The following is a 15,352-nucleotide window of genomic DNA, read 5'->3' as shown; positions in this document are numbered from 1 at the left end:
ACCAGAAAAATAAAAAATAAAGACATTTTTTAAAAGGAGGAAGAATCTTAGATAGCCCTATCAGGCAACTGCTGGATCACAAATTGTGTAGGTCATTGTTGCAGTTGGAATACTACATATTCATGCCTTTTTTTATATCACAAAAATCTATTATTGATCTCAAGAAAATGGTATTTTGAGAAAATTATGAAGCAAATGTTGACTATGAGCCTAATAATGCCCTCAAATTCCAAAAAAGGTATAATTTGTAATAAATAATTAATATCCCAACCAGAGAAGATAGACTAATAATATATGTCAATTATGTCACGTAAGTCATTGCTTGATCCTAACAATTGTGTTTTTATTCTTACAAAATGCAACAATTTCCTTAAAAATTCAAGTAGCAAGCTACAGAATTTTGTATGAAAATTGGATAGACATAAGCCTTTACTAGTATTGTAAATTACTTTTCTATTGGTAAAACAGAAGAAGACTCCCTTACCCCCCACACACATACATATATACATTGGTTGAATATAAAACTTTTTTCCTGTTTTTATAATTATGGAAATAAATTCGGTTTTTGAGGCTTTTGTCAACTACATGTTACCATTATGCATGAGGAAATGAACTTTTAAAATCAACAGCTGAGCAAATTCTAAATGAGCACACGTATATTAGAAAGATAAACCTAGAGAATACTTTTTTTGTATCTGCTGTTTTTCTCCGAAACCTGGATTGTCATAGCATGGGTGAGGATTGGGGAGCTACTTCAGAAAAAAACTAAAACCTGTTGCTGATTTTACATTTTTATTGAAAATTATGAATAGTCCTGAATTTAGATTTGCAAAACTCTATATAATTTACAAAGACTGCCATTTAACATTCTCTCTAAGAATGAAGAAGTTATGCACCCTCACTCAACCCAATAAAATATCATAAAGAGTAAATATTATCAAATATTTAAATAGTCACATTTTTCAGGATGCAGTTCCTCTCAGGTTGTTAGGTTCTGTTGGACAAAGTCTACCTTCAGTTCCTTATCATGTGTGCTACTTCAAAGAGCAGCTCATACAACATGGCAAATGCCTCATCAGAATGAACTGAGAAGATAGCACATATGAGGAAAACAAATCACATTCTTTTATAACATAGTTTGGAAGTGACATGTCACTTTTGCTGTATTCTGTTCATGAGAAGCAAGTGACAGGATTCAGACTACACTAAAGAGAAGGGGAATACACTTAATTGTAAATACTAGGAAGCAGGAATCATTGGATGCCATTTTAGAAGCTGATTACCACACAAAATAATGAATTGCCCTCACTGTATTTTTTTACCAGCCTCAAAGATAAAGGTCACTATATAGAGGTTTACCATTTCACTTAGGTCAGTCTCAAACACTCCTAACCCAATATTATACAATTCTTACCTTTTATATCATAAAGAGAAACTATAGGTTATATACATACACATATAAATATATATACATATATGATACATATATTTGTACATGTATATGATATATACACATATATAAATATATATGTACATAGCAACCGTAAAAGTTCTTTAAAGATTAATATTCATCAGTCATCCTTCACAAATGTATCTCCAGTGTAACAATATTTGGCCAGTATGTTTATATATGTATGTGTGTGTATTTATGTGTGTGCTTTTCAACTCTGTAGGCAGCACTGGAGGAAGAAATCCTATTGAATAAGGGGAGATGTATTCTTGTGGATTTATTCCTGATTTATAACAAATATATATTTCTTTGGGTTGTTGAATAATCTTTTGTTGAAGTGTAACATACAAAGAAAGTGCAAAATCAGATGTACAAATTCATGACTTTTTACAAAGTGAAAGCACCATGAAATCAAGAAATGGATACCATCAGTATGCCAGAGGCATGCCTGGGTGCCCACCCAGTCATTAAATTTTTAGAAAGTAACCATTATTTTCTACCACTATTTAGTCTCTTCTGGCTGCTATAGACTAGAGGGTTTATAAATGACAGAATTTTTTTTTTTTTCTCACAGTTCTAGAGGCTGGAAATCTGAAATCAGAGTGCCAGCATGGTCGATTTCTGATGAGAACCCTCTTTAGGGTTGCAGACTGCTGAATTCTTGTTGTGTCCTTATATGGTGGGGAGAAGAGAGCAGCAAGTTCTCTCATGATTTCCGTAGACTCTGATCCCATTCATGAAGGCAGCCCTATTTAACTGGCCTAATGAGATTACCTCCTGAAGGCCCCACCCATCACTTTGCAGGGTAGGGTTTCAATATATAAAATGGGGGGAGGGGCACAAACATTCAGTACAGGACAACCACCATAGAGTAGTTTTGTCTGTCACTTTTTAAGATTTATATGAATGCAATCAAATATGTACACTTTTACAATAAGCTTCTTTTACTCAGCGTGGTTTGTCAGATTCAACTATGACATTTTGTTTAGCTCGGTTCATTCATTTTAACACCTGGAAAAACGTATTCTGTTTTCAGGTTTTGGCAATTACTATTAGTGCTGCTATGAATATTCTTTATACATTCCTTTTAGCACACATAGGAGTATATTTCCAATGGATTTCTATACCTAGGAGTGTCCTAGATCATTACTTATAATGGATTCAGTTTTAGAAGGTATTGCCAGGTTCTAAAATTTCATACCAATTTTATATCCACTAGAATTGCACAGAGTTGCTTTTTAAGTTGCTTCAGATTTTAGCCAACACTTGATAGTAATTAGTCATTTCCATTTTATTCATTCTAGTCAGTGTTAGTGGTACTACATTTTAATAGACATTTCCTTGATGGATGTGGATTTTGAAAAGCTTTTCAAATATTTATTGACCATTTGAATTACCTATTTTGTGAAATACTTATAAAACTCTTACCTATTTTTTAAAGGAATGTCTGATTTCTTTTTTTTCTTTTTTTCTTTTTTTAAATTATTTTGAATGTCTGATTTCTTAAATTGATGTAAGATTATTATATATTCTAGATGCTTTTCATTGGTGAGATAAATATATTATGTATCTTTTTCCATACAGTCACTTGTTTTTTTTCCTTGGTGGCTTAATTGAGAGAAATAATTTTTTTATTTTAATAAAAATGACTCAACTGGACTTGTCCTTTATGATTAGTGACATTTGTCTCATTTAAGAAATAATTGCCAAAACTTGAGGTCATGATATTGCATAGAATTTATTGTTTTCCTTCTATATTTAAATTGTACAATTTACCTGGAATTGGCTTTTAACTATTTTGTGGGATAGAGGTCAAGATACATCTTTCCCTATGCGGCTATCCTATAGATCTGTTAATTAACAATTATTAAATCAACCATCTTTTTCCATTCACGGTCAACTTTGTCATAAATCAAGTGATTATATATATGCCACTTTGTTTCTGGACTAACTTGAGAATCAACATCTTTAGAATACTGATTCTTCTAATGAAAAAACATAATAAATTGTATTCATTGTCTATTGCTGCATAACAAATTATCACAAGTTTAACAGTTTAAAACAAAACGAATTTATTATCTTGCCATTTCCATGGGTTGGTAGTCTGGGTGCAAATTAGCTAGATTCTCTCACCAGGCTGAAATCAAGGTGTTGGCTAGGACCGATATCTCATCTGAACCTTGGGGAATCCATCACTCTCATTAGGATTTAACGATGAAAACCTCAAACTATGCAGTGATTAGCATACATTGCAGGCTGTATTTCTTTTGATCTCCCTGGGTCCCTCTCTTCTGTTTAGACTGTGAAACCATATTTTCTGTTTGTACAGTAAAAAGAGTTTCTTCCCTAGAAGCAGCAGTGTAGCATTAAGATAATTTTATTCAGTAGTGCTAATTTGGTCTTTTGAAATCTGAGAGTAAGGAGGAGTAGAGAGAGAATGGGGGCTTTGTCAGATAATTGTGAAACTCTTAACTTTCTCATTGTTGGAATTCTTACAAATAGAGCTAAATCATACATATATTTGTGTATAATTGGATAATAAGTGCTAGTTTATATACTGTGGTTTTGCAGTGAGCTTCTCTAGTAGAAGAGAGGACAAAATAAAGTAACTTTATTAATTTAAAATATATAGCCATTCCAGACATTTCATTTTGTTTGCCTTTACGCTGAAATGAGTGGTGACTAAAACCATTAATTATATTGTATGAATATATCTTAGTGTATAATGAGGGAAAAAGCAATAAACTCAGGGGCCAAGAAGTCAAGCTCTTGTGTCAGATTACGTTCTTAAATGTTCCTGCTTTGGGAGGATCACCTCACCCCCTAAAATATTTCAGAGGGATGACTACCTCCTATTAGGACATTTCAAATGAGTTCATAGAAATGAAGAAAAGTACTTGATGATCCAATCTTGTGAGTTTTGTCCATTATGAAATTATTCTATATGGAAGAACTTTTTGAAATGAAGTTAGGTTCAGAAAATAAAATCACCATTAAGAATTACATGTACACTGCTTTTGAAAAATCATTAGGACTATAAACTTCAGTGTATGGTACCATTTAATTGCTACCAAATAAGGTTAGGAAAGCAATGTTAAATGTTAAAAGTTCTCTTTTGATGTTAGAAATGTTAGGGCTTTAATAAAAACATATTAGTTATCTTTAGATAAAGTTCTTTATTATATCCTTTTCTTAATTATGTTAAAGCATAACTGAGCAGGTGAGAATTGCCATTGGTGTCTGATTCTCCTCTATATCCACCTTGTGGGAAGAAAAATTGAAAAGAAATTCCTAACTTAAAAGCAAATATTTGATAATAAAATTGTTGCAATACACATTATTATCATGGCAAGCAGACAAATGTTATATGACATTTCCAAATACCAAGCCTTGTAGAGAAAGTATTTTGTACTAATTAGCACTACCTGGAATAGTGGGAAAAGCATGGACTATGAATCATGGCAGGCCTAAGTTTAAAGCTCCACTGGATAAATCTTTGTTGAACTGAATGCTTCCTATTAAATACTAATGTGATAATCTTGGGCATTTATATCTGACTAAAAATGGACAGGCTGGGTAATTTATATTTATGAACCTCAGTTTCTTACCTGTAAACTAGATTACATGAAGATTTGCAATTGCTTTATAGCAATCCTAAAATCCAAAAAAACCCTCTGAAAAACAGAACCTATTCTTGTAAATTATTTACTGGTAAAACTTGTGTGAAGTGTTACAAGGTTAGTGAGAGTCTTTATTTAACCTTATCTAGTATGAATTATCATAACTTTGGTTGTTGAACTATTAATGTAATGGAAAGAGAAAGAAATGCATTAGTTTTCTAAATCCAAAAGAATATAAATTTTATTATATATTTTCTGCTATAGAGTTTCTATAAAATAATATAGATTTAAACTTACTTTTCATAAATAACACAGCATATAGTATACAAAAAAATGCTAACTTCCTTTCTGCTATGTGGTATTATTCCTCAGATGTTTAGATATTTACTCCTTACTTGTTTTACCTGGCCCATATTGATTTTTCCTAATCTCCAGAAACATTACAAACAAAAAAACTGTGAGGTAGAGACACATTTCAGGGATATTCTAAAGGTCAGCTTAAGGGAATTGCAGATATTTTATGAAGGATTTTTTTTTGGGGGGGGATCTCAGAGCTGAAAGTAGGAATGATAACCCAAATATCTAATTATGTACATCTCAAATACAGCAACTCAAGTAAATAAAATAAAGTAAGGACAATTATTACCAAGTAACTTTAAAAAACAAGGACTTTGACCAGATGAACTTGGTCTAGAAAAGAATATCCATTTAGAAAAGAATGAATTTTATTTCAGAATATTTGCTGTCATATGAACACTATAGCATTTTAGTGTACTCTCATTTGTTTTCATGCCCTTCTGCTAGACTGTAGGACCTTGGAGAGTAGGATCCCTTCCTTATTTCCTTCCTTCCTCCCTCCCTTCCTTCCTTTATTTCTCTCTTTCTCTTTCTCCCTTCCTCCCTTTCTTCCTTTAAATCCAACTTCTTTAATACAGTAAGAATTTTTAAATAAATGAACAAACACCAAATAAATGAAAAAAGACCAAAAAAAAAAAATAAGAGGATTATTTTGGACTCATGGTCAAATGACAATGTTTGAATTAAAATATATTAAAACTAAGATCCAGATATATAGCTAACAATACAGGAAATGAATAGACATTGTTAATGAGCAAGGGTTCTTTCTTAAGAAAAGAAATCTGGTTAGATGAGTAACACAGATTTAATAATAGCAGCACTGAATTTAGAGTGAGATAAGTTAAAGATGAATTTATGGAGACCAGAGGAAAGCTCATTAGTTGTTTAGATGAGTACAGTTATCATGTTCTTTGGACTTCAAGAATAACAAACTCATTTTTTTCAGGGCATCCAGAAATTGTACAGAATTATGGTAGCTGGCTTTTGTTAACATGACCACAAACACTTAAATTGAATGTTTATTGTTTTAGGATTTTGGCCACAGAGGCAAAATAGCTTAGAAATAATATCACCTAGCTAGTGAACTGATATTTCTCTAGGAAAATTTGTGCATTAATCCAGGTTATAATTAGAAGGTGGCTTGGTGAATGTGCAAACAGAGCGAGAGCTGGTTGGATGATCTAGCATTATCAATTTTTTGTTACCCTCAATAGGGAGAAATATTGGCCAAGTGAATTCATACTACCAAGATATTTGCTCTCCTGAATGGTGCCAAGAAACACACTAATGACTCCTTTTGTTTTACTCAAAGAGGGTATCTTGCAGTGTGTTAAAGATGTATTTTCCAAATTTTAACCACAATCTAAATATGCCTTTTAAGACAATATCATAGACATCCTAGCTGTGTTTAAAATGGGGACAATTTTACAGAAATTTTCCCAAATTATTTCTATATCTGGTAATTCTTATCCATGTTTCTCTATTTGTGGATGTCTTTATTCTTAAGTCTTATTAGCAACTATATATTGTAGTTGCCACCCCAGATGTCAATGGCTTGAAAGTACATTTATTTTTTCCACAGATTCTGTGTGTCAGGAATCCTGCAGTGATATAGCTGGATAGTTTTGGTTTAAGTTGACTCTTTAGGTTTCCGTCAGTGTGTTGGCTAGAGTGCAAGTATATGAAGACTTGACTGGGATTCAGGAATATGGTTCTAAGATTGCTTATGTTGCTGTTGACAGTAAAATGAAGTCCTTTACCGTATGGGCTACTCACAACATATCTTTTCCCACAGCAAGTGATAAGAGGGAGAGAGAGAGAGAGAGAGAGAGAGAGAGAGAGAGAGAAAAGCAAAGAGAGAAACAAAAAAGAGAAGCTACAGTTCTGTATAATCTAATCTCAAGATTAGCATACTGTTACTTTTGGCCATATCTGATTAGTCAAATAGACCAATCCTGATGTAATACCAGAGGTAACATTGAGAGGGTGTGAATACCATAATTTGAGGATCATTGGAGGCCATCTTGTGGGCTGATTGCCTATGATCTCCAATGATTCATACTCCTTGTTTAGATTATATGATTTTATTTAACATCCCCCTCACACCCTTTTTAGTGTATCTTTTCCTTATTGCACTTTAGTCTAAAGGGCAAGGGTAAAGTAGGTTTTTTCCAACACTTTAGTTGGAAATCTCCATAGCTAGCTCAACCAGTTTATTAGTATAGTATATATATGCTTGTACCTTCCACATTTTTTGCAGGTAAGTGGATAAACTTTCTGTCACTACTTAATAAGGATTCTTTTTCTGCCAGTTTTTAGTAATATTTTCCATACTTTCTTTAAAGTCCTTCAAGCTTTTACACAAGTCAATTTTTTTCTTTTTTTCTTTTCTTTTTTCTTTTTTTGGAAGAGAGAATGGGAGCAGGGGAGAAGGAGAGGGAGGGAGAGAATCTCAAGCAGCACCCATGCCCGGTACAGAGCCTGACATGGGGCTTGATTTCATGACCCTGAGATCATGACTTGAGCTGAAATCAAGAGACAGATATTTAATTAACTGAGCCACACAGAAACCCTTATCTTATATAAGTCAGTTCCATAAACAGTGTGTTTAAGGCCCTTTAAGCCCTCACTAGTATTTTTTCTTAAAGTCCCTGCAGTTTATTCAGCTCCATTCATTAATTACTTTCAAAGCCACTCACGTATTTAAGTTCTTATCATTGTAATGTTATACCTCTTACATCAAAATATTTATTTGCTATTTATGGTTGCATAATGAAGCACACAAAACTTAGCTTTTAAAAAATATTATTTCACTGTGTGTATATGTGTATTTGTATATGTGTGTGTAAGGAATCTTGGAGTGTCTAGGATGGTTGAGTTTGGCTTAGACTGTCTCATAAGAGACAGTCAAGATATTGGGCAGGATTATAGTTTTTGAAGACCTAAATGGGGATGAAGAATTCACTTCTAAGCTCTTCTATGTAGTTTTGGCAGGAGTCTTCAGTTCTTCACCACTGGACTACTCTCATAGGGCTTATCACAATGTGGCTTCTTCTAGAACAAATGGTAAAAAAATGAGAGAGTGAGAGAAAAGATAAAATAAAAGCCTATTCTTGGAAGTATATATCATTCCTTCTGTCATAATCTCTCGGTCATACATTCCAATATTAGTTAAACATGGAGAGAGATTATACAGGTTGTGGATTCCAGGAGAAGGCACAGTTCCCTGGGGACTACAATCTGGCTACCACAGCTACTCTGGATGTGGCTTGATCAAATTTCGGATGCACTAAATGAGAGTGATAAAACATGGCTCACTATTCTGGGGAAAAAAAGAAAAAGGCAATTTCTTAAAAAAGAAAACAAACCCTGGTCATCCCCAGTGGCTCAGTGGTTTAGCACCGCCTTCAGCCTAGGGCGTGATCCTGGAGACCTGGGATCCAGTCCCATGTCGGGCTTCCTGCATGGAGCCTGCTTCTCCATCTGCCTGAGTCTCTGCCTCTCTCTCTCTCTCTCTGTCTCATGAATAAATAAATAAAATCTTAAAAAAAAAAAAAGGCTAAATATACACTTACCTTACATTCTGGGCATTTATTTCAGAGAAATGAAAACTTAAGTCCATGCAAAAATATGTACGTAACTGGTCATAGAAGCTTTTTAAAAAATGGAAAGGATTAAAATGTTCATGTGATTGGTTAAGCAAACTGTGATTTACCCATACAATGGAATACTACTCACCAATGAAAATGAGTAAAATACTGCTTATTTGAACCAACTTGAATGAACCAACATGAAACAACTTGAATGAACCTCAGGACATTTTTCTGAGTGAAAAAAATGTCAATCTTAAGAACTTACATACTGTATCATTACACTTAAACAGAATTCTTGAAAGAAAAATATAGAATGGAGAGCAGGTTAATGGTTGCCAAGATTTAGAATTAGTTAAGGAGACAATGGGTGTAACTCTAAAAGAGTAGTCTGAAAGAAATCTTTGTGGTACGGAATACCTTGGTTTTGGTGGTGGTTACATGAATCTACACATGGAATAAAATGACATGAAAGTACATACACACTTTGTACCAATGGCAGTTCCCTGGTATTGATATTATAGTGTAATTATGTGTAATGTAACCATTGAGGGGTAAACGGTAAAGGGTGCATGGCACTGCTCTGTACTATCTTGCAACTTCCTTTAAATATAATTATTTCAAAATAAAAGGTTAAAAAATAATGCATGGCTCTTCAAATTAGATAGTGTTCAAATGCCAGCTCTGTTACCTATTAACTGTGGATAAATTGCTTAACCATTTCTTTTATTAGTTTAGAAAATCGAGTTAATTTCTTTGGATAATTTGTGGTGACTAAAATTTTACCTGAAGACTAGAAAGAAATCGCCTGAAAGTGAAAGCACATGAGGTTTAAGATTTTACCTTTTCCTGCTTCCTACTTTTGAAATCTGTACAAAAAAGGGGTGAAGAGATAGTGGAGGAGGGGCAGAAGGGGAGAGTGAAGTCTTTCCAGAATTTAATTGTCAATGGGTAATTTATAGCTTGTGCTATTCTTACTGGGGGGTGACATTATTTTTGTTTGTTTCTTTCAAATTTTATTTAAGTTCTAGTTAGTTAACATAGTGTAATATTGGTTTCAGGAGTAGCATTTAGTGATTCACCATTTATATACACTGCTCGGGACTCATCACTAGGGCCCTCCATAATCAGGGAGCGTCATTCTTGAAAGTTGATTTTCCTTCTTGGGTGTATCCATGACAAAAGCCTTTGATACTTAACCATTGGTCTCAGCTCTTATATTATTCTTATTTCAATGGTCTTATTTAGTAATATTAGTAATCTCATTGTGTTTTATCTCAGACCTTAAATTACATTTTTTAAAAGTTTCATTTATTTACATTAGACACACACACACAGAGAGAGAGAGAGAGAGAGAGAGAGAGAGAGAGAGAGGCAGAGACATAGGCAGAGGGAGAAGCAGGCTCCATGCAGGAGCCCAATGTGGGACTTGATCCCGCTGGGATCACGCCCTGAGCCCAAGCCAGATGCTAAACTGCTGAGCCACCCAGGGATCCCCATTACGTTTTCATTTCAAAAATTTTTCTCTTTATCTTTTTTAAAGTTTGTATTCATTTATTCATGAAAGACAAAGAGAGGCAGAGACACAGGCAGAGGGAGAAGCCCGCTCCGTGCAAGGAGCCTGATGCAGAACTCGATCCCAGATCCTGGGATCACACCCTGAGCGGAAGGCAGATGCTCAACTGCTGAGCCACCCAGATGTCTCTCAAATTTCTTTTTCTTAAACAACAACAACTAATCAAGTTATTAAGAAGGTTGACTTAAGCATCAGCAGTGGTGACTTCAGCCTCCACTCCTGGCTCAATACTGATGGAAGTAAGCTGCTTACCAATCTCAGAAGAACTGTGCACATACATCAATGAGTCGCTTGTGGATCCTCACCTGAAAATGATCCCAAGTCTTAGAACCTCCACTGGGAGGACTTTTTCTTGTAGTGATTCTCAGAGTCTTGGTGGGATCTGGATGGACCTTGCACTTTGAGATTTATTCCCTTTGTCCTCTAATCAAGTCAGGGCACACCTTCTGTAAAGATTTGACCTTGCTGCAGATGAGAGTAATTCTAATTTGGTGAATCGCCACTTCTGGTTCCATGGGTGTCCTTCACTTATCTTTAAAAGCTGTGGTTGTGGTGCAGCTTCCTATCCCATCTGTTTCTCTTCAAGAGTGAACAGCAGGGAGTCAGGAGCAGCAGCGGGAGCTTCTGAGCATATGGAGCTCCACTGTAGCTAGACCTCGACCTGTCTTCTTCAAAATATAGTGAACAATCTTCCTCTGCCACCATTTTAGGGGTGTGTATACACAGTTACCATATATTGTTCTACTTATAAATTCTTATTAATGTCATTATTTCCACTTTTGCTCTTCGAATATTGATTTACAACCCTATTTCCACAGCCCCTAGAGATGGAGTCATTACGTGTTTTCAAGTGTAAAAGGAGGATGATACCTAGAAGTGGGTACTTCCCTTAAGACATCTGCCCTTAAATAATCACTTGCCTCATTTGCAAAATGGGAATTATAATATCTAATTTAAAGACTTACTATGGTGATCAACTGAGATAAAGTTTGTAAGGGCAGAGCAGATCGCCTATGTTGGCTTAAACTTTGAATAATCAGTAACTCAGTATGCCAGCACCTGTAATTTCTTCTGCTACTGTTTCCCTTCAGATCTGTTTATAAACATTCTGTTTTTTGCACTGGCTCATGATGGCAGCCCTCCAGTGTCTGAAGTTGTGCTACATTTTCTGGGTACTCTCACCTCCCGTAGTTCCTTTCACCCCATCATTTCTTGCCCATTACTCTGTGCACATGAAACTCCACTGGATCCTGAAGCCAAATTGGAAAGAGATCCATCTTCCATTTTGTTGTTTTCAAGTGTTGAGTTATACTCCACAATAACAGAAAAGTGCCGTTTTTTTTTGAAGATTCACTCATGAGTCACAAGTCTATAGGGAATCAGGGTGGGGGCTACTTTAATAAAGGGAAATCATCACACAATACTGAGGATCTCCTCTACTCTCAGGCAATCAACCTGCATTTTTGGACAGATTACGCACATCATTTCTATTTCACATAGAATGAGTTCCTTTCTAGGAGGTTGTTTAGTTCCTGAAACAAATAGACTTCTTGTTCCAAAGAGACAAGGTTAGTAAGTTCCATTACAAAATCAGAAGGAAGCACTATTTTCCTTCTCTTTTCTCCTCATTTTATGTTCAGAACATCCACTAATTGGACAATATGTATTCTTTTTCTCTCTTTCTTGAAACACCTAAATGATAAGTAATGCGATAGAAAATTAGAAACTATCCTAACCAGTTGTATTATAAGAGACACTAAGAGAAAGGAAGCAACCCTTACTTCTTGGAACAACAAAGAGTACATTGTCTAGAACTCTCCAGGCTGCATGCCCCCACTGCCCCACTGTGCCTCTTTCTCTCTGTCTCTTCGGATATGTATATACATGTATATAGAAATGCAGCAAAAATAAATTTTATGCAACTATCCCAATTTCCTAGTCAGACACAAACAATATAATGAAGTACACTTAACTAAGATTTTATGTCTTTATTGTAATGTCAGAAATTAACATGCTATTTTCTACAATTTATATGCTAGGTAAGGATTTAACCTCCTGCTAGCGGATACACAAATATTTTATATGAGGAAGAAGCAAGCACAACTTAAGCAGGTCTGACTTCATGCTGCAGATGTCAATGGGCACCTTTTCTTTTCTTTAGCAGGGAAGGGTAATATTCCTCTGAAGACAGTGAAAGAAGTGGAATAGTGGCTACCTCTGTGTGTTTGGCAGGCTGCCAGCATCCCTGGCAATAGAGTCTGCTAAATCTTTTTTTCTTATCATTTTTGCTCATGTAGACTACTGAATACAATGCATAGAAACACAATCCTTTCAAAATTACACAGCCTCCAGTGCTCCTTACAATGTTTTTGGCTGCTATCAACCAAAACCCCAGTTTCTGCTGACTCCCCATTTTAAATTACTCTTAAAATAATTTCTTGAATTCCACTTTCATGAAGGAATTCTAAGGGAGAAAAAAAATCCTCCTAAGAAATTTGGGTAAATATGGCTAAGGGCCAAAGCAGAAAATGTGCTTTGCAAAGCAAGGCTGCCATTTCTTACATATTAAACCCATTATTGTGAATTAGGCATTTAGTCACTTCTTTCTTCCTTAAACATGTCTTATAGCCATAGGCATTTGGAAATGCTCTGAATTTAAAAGTTTGGGAGTCTTAAATTAGTTCCTGGTCTGTGATGGGTGAGTCCAGAACTGATTTAAGAAGCCAAGGTGGGTTAATGCTACTGATGTTTGCAAGATGGTTTCAATTTTTCTTCTCATCAGCTTAGTTCATACCCAATTAAAAGATAATAATGAAATTATGCTGGAAATCATCTTATATCTATTTTAAGTGCTGGTACAATATTATACAATTTCCCTGACATACATATGATACAGTTTCTTAATTTATCTTAGCTAGTATGATATATGAATAAATTACGATTTGCTTTTTAAATTTTTAAATCTGCAGTGCTATATCAGATATACCAAAGTAAAGACATTCAGAATACTATACCAGGCATTTGAATTTATGAGGATTTCTTTTCTATATTCATCTGCAAATATGAGGATACCGAACATTACAATAAATATTTTTTTGTCTATTTAAAGGTAACCTAACATTCTGTGATGTTATAAGTAAAAACTCTGTAAAAAGAAAAATATTCTTAAAGGAAAGCTATTTTAGTGAAAAATTTGCAAAGGGATTGTGATAAATGATATATTTATAGGTTGTAATGGAGCAATTTGTACAACATAGGCAAAAAGGACATCTCTTGTCATTCTTGTTTTGGTGCTGTTTTCCTGAGAGAAAGCTAAACTTTAATAAATACATCATGCAAATGCTAAATGGGAAATCTTCACAACAGTGCAGGATTGAAAGCTGTAGCCCTCAATTACTTGGGTTTCACTTTCCCATCCTTCCCTTTTGGTGTAGACAAGGTCCTCACAGCACAACTCTCTCTCTCCCTCAATAATCTCTTGGCAGACACTGCCCACGTCTGCTGTCCCCATACCTGGAGCCCTGTAGAGCTTTGGCGTGGTGAAGGTTGAAGTGTTACATTATTCATTTTTACTATTTTGCTTTTTATTTTCTCTGTACGGTCTAGCTCCCCCTTTGGAACTTAGCATCCGTTATATCCTTATGCCTTGGCCAAGACTTCAATTTTTTTAATTCCTCAAACTGCTGTCTTTTTCTGTGTCGATGGTGTTACTGTTGCTGCTGTGCTGCTGCTTGGAAGCATTCTGGGAAGGAAGCCAGCTCCAAATTTACATTGGTTATAAATCAGGCAATTCATTAATGATACAGAATGACCAAAAGTTCCCAAACCTGTGAATTACCACTTAGCCCTGTAGATGCCTCCAGAGAGCTCTCTGTTTAGGGGAAATGTTCTTTCTACAATGTAAAATCTGAGAACATTTCAGTGTGGGTAACCCAGCGAAGAACGTGGCATCCTGAATTATATAAGGTGGCTTGGGTCCTAGAGAGATGTTATAATTCTATCATTTTCTGTGAGATCATGTTTTCAACATATTTTACAAATCAACTGTATGTGAATTGTTTTGTGAACCTTATACAGTTATGTTGGGGTTTTTCTTTGTTGTTGTTGTTGTTGTTGTTGTTGTTGCTGTTTACCCCATCTGCTTAGCATAGTTTTATATATATATGCAGGATACATTGATATCTTACCTGCATTATAAAAACCTCTTTTATGTTGTTGTAGTTAGTGCAGTTTTATTTATTTTTTATTTTTTTATTTTTATTTTTTTTAGTTAGTGCAGTTTTAAATGACACATCATGTAAATGTAAATCTCTGTGAAAATAAGTGCACCTAAATGTATACATTTATTTAAGATAAAGGTATAAGTACTGGCTCCCTGAATGTAACCTTAAAATCATTGTAACCATCGATTAAAAGAAATAATTCATATCCACTCAGTAGGTTTTCTCTGGAATTGTGAAGTAGCCCATCCTCTAAAGAAACTCTTTTTTATTCCTAAGCCTAATAGATCATGTAATAACTGGAGGGTTTGTTCTTATCAGGATAAAAAAATGTACTCCTTAATTTTTATTTATTTTTAAAAAGTTTTCATTTATTTATTTGAGAGAGAGAGAGAAAGAGAGAGAGTGAGGGAGAGAGCATGAGCATGGGGTGCAGCAGAGGAAGAGGGAGAAGCAGACTCCTGGCTGAGCAGGGAGCCTGATGCAGGGGTCCATCCAAGACCCTTGGATCATGACCTGAGCCAAAGGCAGACACTTTA

The 15,352-nt window shown here is 34.9% G+C and overlaps 1 protein-coding gene across 6 annotated transcripts in view; it reads left to right on the top strand.

Annotated features, from left to right (window-relative positions):
- Positions 1–15,352, top strand: part of CTNNA3 (catenin alpha 3) — a 1,674,060-nt gene that overhangs the window by 1,391,313 nt on the left and 267,395 nt on the right. The window lies entirely within an intron of this gene.

Source organism: Vulpes vulpes, chromosome 4, assembly GCF_048418805.1.
Source record: "Vulpes vulpes isolate BD-2025 chromosome 4, VulVul3, whole genome shotgun sequence".
Taxonomy (NCBI): domain Eukaryota; kingdom Metazoa; phylum Chordata; class Mammalia; order Carnivora; family Canidae; genus Vulpes; species Vulpes vulpes.
Note: the sequence above shows the minus strand (reverse complement) of the source record. Positions and strands in the feature narration are given on the sequence as shown.